Source organism: Malania oleifera, chromosome 12 (genome assembly GCF_029873635.1).
Source record: "Malania oleifera isolate guangnan ecotype guangnan chromosome 12, ASM2987363v1, whole genome shotgun sequence".
Taxonomy (NCBI): domain Eukaryota; kingdom Viridiplantae; phylum Streptophyta; class Magnoliopsida; order Santalales; family Ximeniaceae; genus Malania; species Malania oleifera.
The window spans coordinates 42,520,015-42,528,378 of record NC_080428.1 but is presented as its reverse complement, the minus strand read 5'-3'; positions in this window follow the sequence as shown (position 1 = coordinate 42,528,378).

Genomic DNA, 8,364 nt, shown 5'->3' with positions numbered 1-8,364 from the left:
AAATACTTTAGACTCTTATGATCAGAAAATATTTCACATTTCTCACCGTATAAGTAATCCCTCCAAATCTTTAGTGCGTGCACTACTACAGCCAATTCCACATAGTAATTAAAACATCTTAAACATAATTGATAACTGTATAAAATTCCTGCTGTGAATAATAATCTGGTACAAATACATATTTTATACTGAAAATCTTACTAGAACTCCCTAGCATAGCATATTTCCCTTATCTGATTTCTACTAAAATCCCCTAGTGTGACAGTTCCTACACCCGCAGGGTTCCCCACTCAATACCCCGAAAGCAACATTTCGCAGAGCAAAATATCATTATTTCTACGTCTACTACATTTTCTACAACTACTGGAAAGTCTAACTTTGAATAAAAGGTCGTACTTTGAATTTGGGATGGAATTCAACTCAGTCCCACCAACGATCCGCTCCATCATACTTGGAGAGAACTTCCCCAAGAGGGTCATGGTGGCCTCTGATCGTCGATCCGGCGACTAACGGGGCCAAAATTGAAGAGAGAAGAGGAAGGAACCGTAGAGGAGAGAGAGAGAGAGAGGGTTTTTTGCTGGAAATTTCTGCGTAAAAGCCGAGTTTAACACTATTTATACACTGACTTTTGTTGGCGAGCCACATCACCTCATCGACGAGGTCAGGAAGGCAACTCGTCAATGAACTTCCCCCCTCATAGATGAAATTCAGAGTCACCCAGGTATCCTCTCAGTATTTACTCATCGACGAAGCACCCCCTCTTCGAGGGTCACCCACGTATCCTCTCGGCAATCTCGTTGCATTCGTCGATGAAGTCTGCTGCCTCCTTCTGTTCTGTTTCCATTTCCCTCTCTCTTTATTATTTAAATACCATTAATCTTCGGGTCATTACATAGTGAACTCTTGCTGTTTAATCCTATGGATGTAGGCATTGCTGAACCACGTAATTCCTAGTGTCATTGTTCTTGTTTTTGCTTTCTTTATAGTGTTATGGTTGTAGAATTGTTTTATATTCACCATTAGATTGATGCATTGTTTTGTTTGATCCTTTTTCACAATTATATATTCAGTTTTTTATGTTTGGGGGTTTTTACACAACAAATGGCATCAGAGCATTGTTGTAATGGCCTTTGCATCTTCATATGCGAAATTTGAAGTTGTCAAGTTTGATGGAACCGAGAATTTTGGTTTGTGGCAGAGAAGGGTGAAGGATCTTTTGGTGCAGCAAAGCATGGTGAAGGTTTTATACAAAATTCAACCGGATAGCATGGATGAAGCGACTTGGAATGAATTGGGGGCAACAACAGTATCAAACACCCGTCTATTTTTGGCTGATGACGTATTGTATCACATCATAGATGAGGATTGTTTAGCATCAGTTTGGCGAAAACTAAAAATCTGATATATGTCTAAGGGTTCGTCAAAATTTAAAAATGTAGTGGAGGAAGATTCAGAATGTAGTAATGGGGATATGTTATGTGTTTCATCGAGTTCGGAGTGCCTCACGGATGATTCTTGGATCCTAGATATCGAACGCTTCTTGGATCCTAGATAATGGATGCTCTTATCACATGACAACAAATAGAAAATGGTTCGACACCTATAGGTCAGTTAATGCTAGTCATATTCTGATGGAAAATGATATTTCATGCAAAATACTTGCTATTGGAAATGTCAAAATCAAAATGTATAATAGTGTTGTTAGAACCATATGTGATGTAAGGCATGTACCGGGCCTAAGAAAGAATGTTATTTCATTGGGCATTTTAGACTGTAATGGATAGAGTTACAAGTCTGGAAGTGGGAAAATGAATGTGTGTGAAGGCAACTCATTAGTGATGAAAGGAGAAAAGGTAGCGGGAAATATCTATGCACTGCAGGGTACAACAGTTGTAAGTGGAGCTACAACTATAGAATCTGAGTTAGATGTTCTATGGTATATATGGTTAATGCATATGGGTGACTACATGTATTCAGATGTTTGGGGACCGGTGAGGATAGCATCATAGGTAGACATATATTTTTCGTGGGTGTATCACGAAAGCTCTTGGTTTATCTCATGCGGCACAAGCCTGATGAATTTCCCAGGTTTAACTTGTGGTTGAGGTGGAGAATCAGACTGGGAGAGAGATCTTTATGTCAAACATTGGGACTGAGTACGCCGATTTCGTTCAAGAAGTTTTGTGAGCAGGGCTAGTTATATGCAGAGCTTACAAGGTACTTCTTGGTGAAGTCAATGAGTACGATGTGTTTCTCATGTGACCGATCGCCAAATGTATCATTAGATGGGAGAGTTGTAGGTGAATTGTAGGTAGGTTTTTCGGTAGACTACTTGGGTGTGAGTAGATGTCCACTAGTGCACTATTCTAGTGATGGAGTATCTAGGTTTGGTGTAATGTATAGACAATACATCTTGCCGGATTATAAAAAAGGTGGGTGCAAACTAGGTGATCTTGTGGTAAAAAAAGGGTGATCGAGGACATAACTTTAGGTGAGGAAGCCATGGGGGAGCGTACTCAGGTAAAGGAAGAGAAACAAATGCCAAAAAACTGCGGCAATAGCAAACATGTAATTCAGGTGGAGGTAGATACTTAGGGCAGAAATGCCTCTCGGGTCAATAGTATTATAATATGAATGGGCTTGTGATGCAGGTGGAGCTACATAATCAAGATAGAGGTGACATTATTCATGTTGTAGGGAGTTTCAGCTCAGAAGACCAGCAAAATCACGGTGGGCTCATGTACACTATCAGATTGTCGTTTAGGTATAAATTTGACATTCTGGTGTTATATGCATTCATTACTACCAGCAACAAGGTTCTTACTATTTTCAAGTTGCAATGCATGGCCAAGGGAAAAATAGAGGAATAAGTGTTATAATGAAGGAAATGGAGGTATTACATAAGAACCAGGTGTAGGATGTTTATTTAGGTGTAATCCCAAGAGGAGGGGGGTGAATTGGGTATTGAAAAGTATTTTGGTATTTCAATCCTTAATTGAAAACCCAACCATACAAGCACAAATTTGGATATACACAGATTTCAATATTATACAACTTAATTGATTTAATCAGTAGATATCTCAATTAATTTAGTATTACCCAATTATTCTCACATATTTTAGATATTCATATATACCAATATCTAAAACATGCACAGTAGATATAATATGAATATAAGTGTAGAAATGTAAAGAGAGATAGAGAGAAAGCACAAACATAGGATTTTTAACGAGGTTCGGCCAAACCCAACCTATGTCCTCACCTTGGAAAAAATACCCAAGGATTACACTAATCTGCTCCTTAAACCCAAGTGGAGTTTCCCATTACAAATCTACAGCTTACAAGAGGCACGACTTCCTCTTACTTCGCTGCTTACAAGAGGCACAACTTCCTCCTACTCCGTTGCTTACAAGAGGCGTAGCTTCCTTCTTCTCGGTTCACGGCCCAAACCATTAATACAAGTGATAACAAATAAATTTGGATACACTCAAATTGCTTCTCAACAAGCTAATGAGTACAATAAATTCCTAAGCACACTAACAGGATATAATTTGAAGCTCAATGAGTGTATGTGATGTTTTCAATAATATTTTTGCAATAATCAAATATATGATCTTTGTATATAAAAATATATATGACATGTTTGCTCCAAAGATCTAAACTTTATTTAAAATTTTCTCCACAAAAGATATCTCAAAAATATGGATTTTGGAGATTTTAGGATTTACTCTCAAATAGTTTTTGCAATAATGGAATACGATAAACTCTTTGAATAAAGTATAAACGTAAATGCTTTCAAAGATTTAAACTCTAGCAAAACTTTTTCCAAATAAAGGTTTCAAATAATAAATCGATGAAGAGCTAGAGTTCTTGCTCTAAATAAGATATTTAATAAAAATATGAGAGAAGAAAAAACTTTTACAATGAAGATTAAATGCCTAAATTTAAAACATTGTATACCAAACTTCAATATCAAAACGTGCTTGTAAGATGTGTGCATGAATGCACTTGAAAAGCTAAGAGAATGCCCAAAACAATGTATGAACGTGATAGAGTGTTGGCATGATATGTAAGAGTTGTTCAACTAGGGTTTAAGGTTTGATATTTATATGTATTTTTGGCATCTAAAAGATTTCTGGCCGTTGGATCAATCACAGATATTTTTAATTAAAAAAAATCTGCTCGTTTTAGTGCTAGAGCATCAATTCGCCTGTTGGACTCGTCGATAGGTGGACACATTTGTTAATGAGTGTTCAATATCGTTCTTTTACGAGAATGTGAGTTCGTCGCCAAATGACCTGTTTAAGATTTTTGAGCTCTCGATATTTTCTTGTCGACGAGAGCAGATCATTTGTTGCCAAGTGGCCTTAAGAACTCGTTGACGACACCAGAAGATTCATTGATGAGGGCTCTGTTTTCAATCCTATTTTGCCTCTAAAATAAAAATCCAATCCTAGGATAAAAGCATGTAGATTTTTCATATAAGGCATAAGTCCTAGGGTCAGTCTATTCATCATTTTGAGCTCCCAATTATATCTTATGAAATATGTGAATAAAAGTGAGACTAAACACACATTACAACTGAAAATCTAAAGTATCTTAAGCTTTTTGCTCTTTTAATTTCATGGAATGTGCCAGGATGAATGCGCTTCAAGTTCCTTATGGCTTCCATAGCATTCGTATCATCTATGCGTGCTAAATAATGACCCCGTTAAAAGGCTCAATGCACAGATGAGATAATTGTGTTTTGTCATTATCAAAAAGGGATCGGACTAAAAATGTCAACATAGGAGTTGGTGAGACTTCTAGTGTGGAAGAGGGTGATAGGATGCGATGGAGTGATGTATCTATTGTGTGTGAACGACATGCTATTGGCTGGCAATACTTTGACTCAGGCTAATTAATTGAGAACTCTATTAAAAATTTTTGACATGAATATTTTGCGTATGGCTAATAAGGGTATTGGTTTGATGATTCACATGGATAGAGTTGCAAGGAGATTAGTGTTATCTTAGGGTGGCTTTGTGAATAGAGCTGCAGGGAGATTGGTGTTATCTCAGGATGGCTTTGTGGACGGAACCGAAAGAAGACTTTATTTGCCATCTCAAGGGGGTTCTGTGGAGAATCGATATGGAATGTCTACCACTCGGTACCTAAGGACAGGTTGGGATGTCTGGAATATGTCAAAGGCCCCCATGATGATGTAATGGGGTGTTTCGATAGGCAACAAAGTGAACCGTCAGTTGTTAGTTTTATTAAAGACTATGTAGGAGGCTTTGGTGATATAAAGTTTGCAGCAACTTTTGTGTTTACTATTTTAGGAAGGTCTTGTTGGAAGCGTAGGGTGAAGTCTTCAGGGTGTTGCATCTACAACTGTGTCAGGATTGATAGTAGAAGCTAAAGTTGCCAATGACAAGTTCAAGTGGCGTTGCTTGGACTTGGTGTTTGTCTCTAGTTGCTAGACGGGAGAAGGTCCCAACCTAACATCCCAAGTTTAAGGTGGAGTCGCAGGTTCATGTTTTCGGTTTCTCCTAAGGGGTGTATGTTCACCAAGGTGGAGATTGTTGTGAATGTGGCTCACATTTTAAGGGAAGGCATGAAGAAAACATGGGAGCAACAGTGCAGCAGGGGGCAGTATTTCTATTCTGTCTAAAATCGTCAACAATTTGGCTCGGAATAGCCTACACAAATTTTTGAATTTTGAATATTTGGATGTTATTTTGGTTGGGTTCTGAGGAAAAACTTCTGAGGAGGCTTATATATACATAGAATACATTGTGTATGGTGTGATTTTGTGTGCTAAGGGTGCCAAGTGTGGTTGAGAGTATTCTTGAGAGGATTCATGTATTGTTCATGTAATTTGGACAAGAAGAAATTGAATTCTTGTCATTTGCTCCCATGGATGTAGACATTGCCGAACCATGTAATTCCTAATGTCATTGTTATTGTTATTGCTTTCTTTATATTGATGTAGTTGTGGAATTGTTCTCTATTCACCATTAAATTGTTGCAATGTTTTGTTTGATCCTTTTACACAATTATATATTCTGCTGTGCATATTTGGGGGTTTTTACACAGGATTTGAAAATCATAAATATCCTAATCATGTGTATAGGTGGTCTAAAGCCCTTGTTGACTTTTTGAGTCCGATCTCTGGTTTTGATGCTAACGAAACACGAGGATCTTATGTGTGCATCTAACTTGTGAACAGGTTTATATTACATCGCTCACATGAGAGAGGATTGATGGAAGCCTAAGGGACATAACGATCATACCGTATGGCGTATTCCATGATTTGAGGAGCAAAGGAAGAAGAAGAAGATATTTATTTTAAATGTAAATGCATTTGGTATTTGTATTTTGGGTCTATAATATTTGCATCTGCATGCATGATATGAATAAGCTCAATGACCATAGTTTGAACATAGCAAACACAGGACTGTTGGGCCTTCAGTCGACAGACGTCGAATTTTTTGGACTTAATGCTTAAGGCCATAGATTGACTTCAGGTCACCAAAATATCACATGAAAAGTCCCCTATAACTTAGAAGTTATAATTATGTGAATATGGGTGACATTAAATGAAAATTTGGACATGAATGCACAACCTTTGTGTAACGACCTGCTACTTCTTTAACATTTTTTTTCCATTTATATACATATAATATAATATCATCTGTCTGAAATACTACTGATAACACCTCAGGCTCAAAGGAGCACTCGAGAAAACTCTGTACATCGTACATATCTAAGCAGCGGTATACAAAAACTGGGAACTAGTATATACAATACCAAACAACTATAATCTTCTAAAGTATATTTACAACACAAAATACCCAGTGACGACATCAAAAACCTGGGATCTACCCCAACTCACTGGCACCAAAATACACCTACCCTCTCAGCAAGGGTAGCGCCAAAGCAACCTCTAACCGCAAGCCTAATCTGCTCGCCTAGCTGGATCTCCTGAAAAATAATAAGTCACTAGGACGAGACGACACTTAGTAAGAGGAAATATGCTATCACTAGTGTGTGGCGGCTGAGTTGTAAATATAATAATTGAAATAATACTGATACTATAAAAATGAACAAACTGATATACTGCACAAAACATATGTAATGTAGTTTAAAATATAACTATGTATCTGAACTCGCTATCTGTACATACTGCTAATATAATAATACAACTGCTGCTGTATGATATATCTGTACATAGGAACTTCTATTATACCCTGGAATCTGTATATCATGATATATCCCCTCATGATAGGGTTGTGCGGCCCGTAGGCTGGACTTTCTCTAGTTGGCCTACTAGGCAAGTCAATCTGAATCTCTAACATTTGCCAATCTGTGTAAATCTGGCCCACTGCAATCACTTCGGACCAATCATACCTCTATCTCATCTAATCGGCTACCTCAACCCAGCGTGTTGGGGAGACTACAATCTCTCCTCACATGGTTAGACGGAATCAACATACTATCTAAGTTATGTGGTTGCACGTGTCTGAAATAGCAACGGTACCGTGCTCTGCTGTATATATCTGTCGGTAATTTCCACAAGGATCTAATATTGTGTAATACAGTATACATATATAAATATATATTTATCTTACTGATTTTAACATGATTTTAGAATAACCATAACATTTAATTATGTATTGTAAATACTGTAATATCTGAATAACATAATTGTAACATCTTGATGCTATAACTGTGTATCTGACTATATAAGCTATCTGTATAATCTATCTATATAACCTGTCTATAATATCTGTAATATCTGTGTATAAGATCTATAATATCTGTTTGTACTATCTATAATATCTTTTTGTAATATCTGTATGTAGTAACTGAAATATCTGTCTGAGTGTTATGGTTTAGAATGATGTTACTTTGAATAATGTTGTAAATCATGCTTTCTACTATTTAACTGTATATCTGGATATCTGTAAAATTTCACAATCAACATATTAAACTATAATAAATTCAGGCCACACAACTGTGTAATTAAAATCTTATGCTTCATTTCTGTAATTCCGCTGTAAAACTAATATCCATGACATTCTAGAAAAATAATATGATCTGCATGCTTGTAAATACACATTCAAAATCTTCTGATTTAAATATTAGAAAACTCTAGCATAGCATATTTCCCTTACCTAAATTCTGGAAAACCCCTACTATACTCCGGCCCTATACCCGCAGGGTTCCCCGCTCAATATCCTGAAAACAACATCCCCAAGAACAAAATATCAGTATTTCTTTGCATACAACATTTCTTACAACTGTAAGGAAAGAAAATACTAAATAAATTATCTTACCCTTAAATTGGGATGAATTTCAAACTAACTCCACTAACGATCG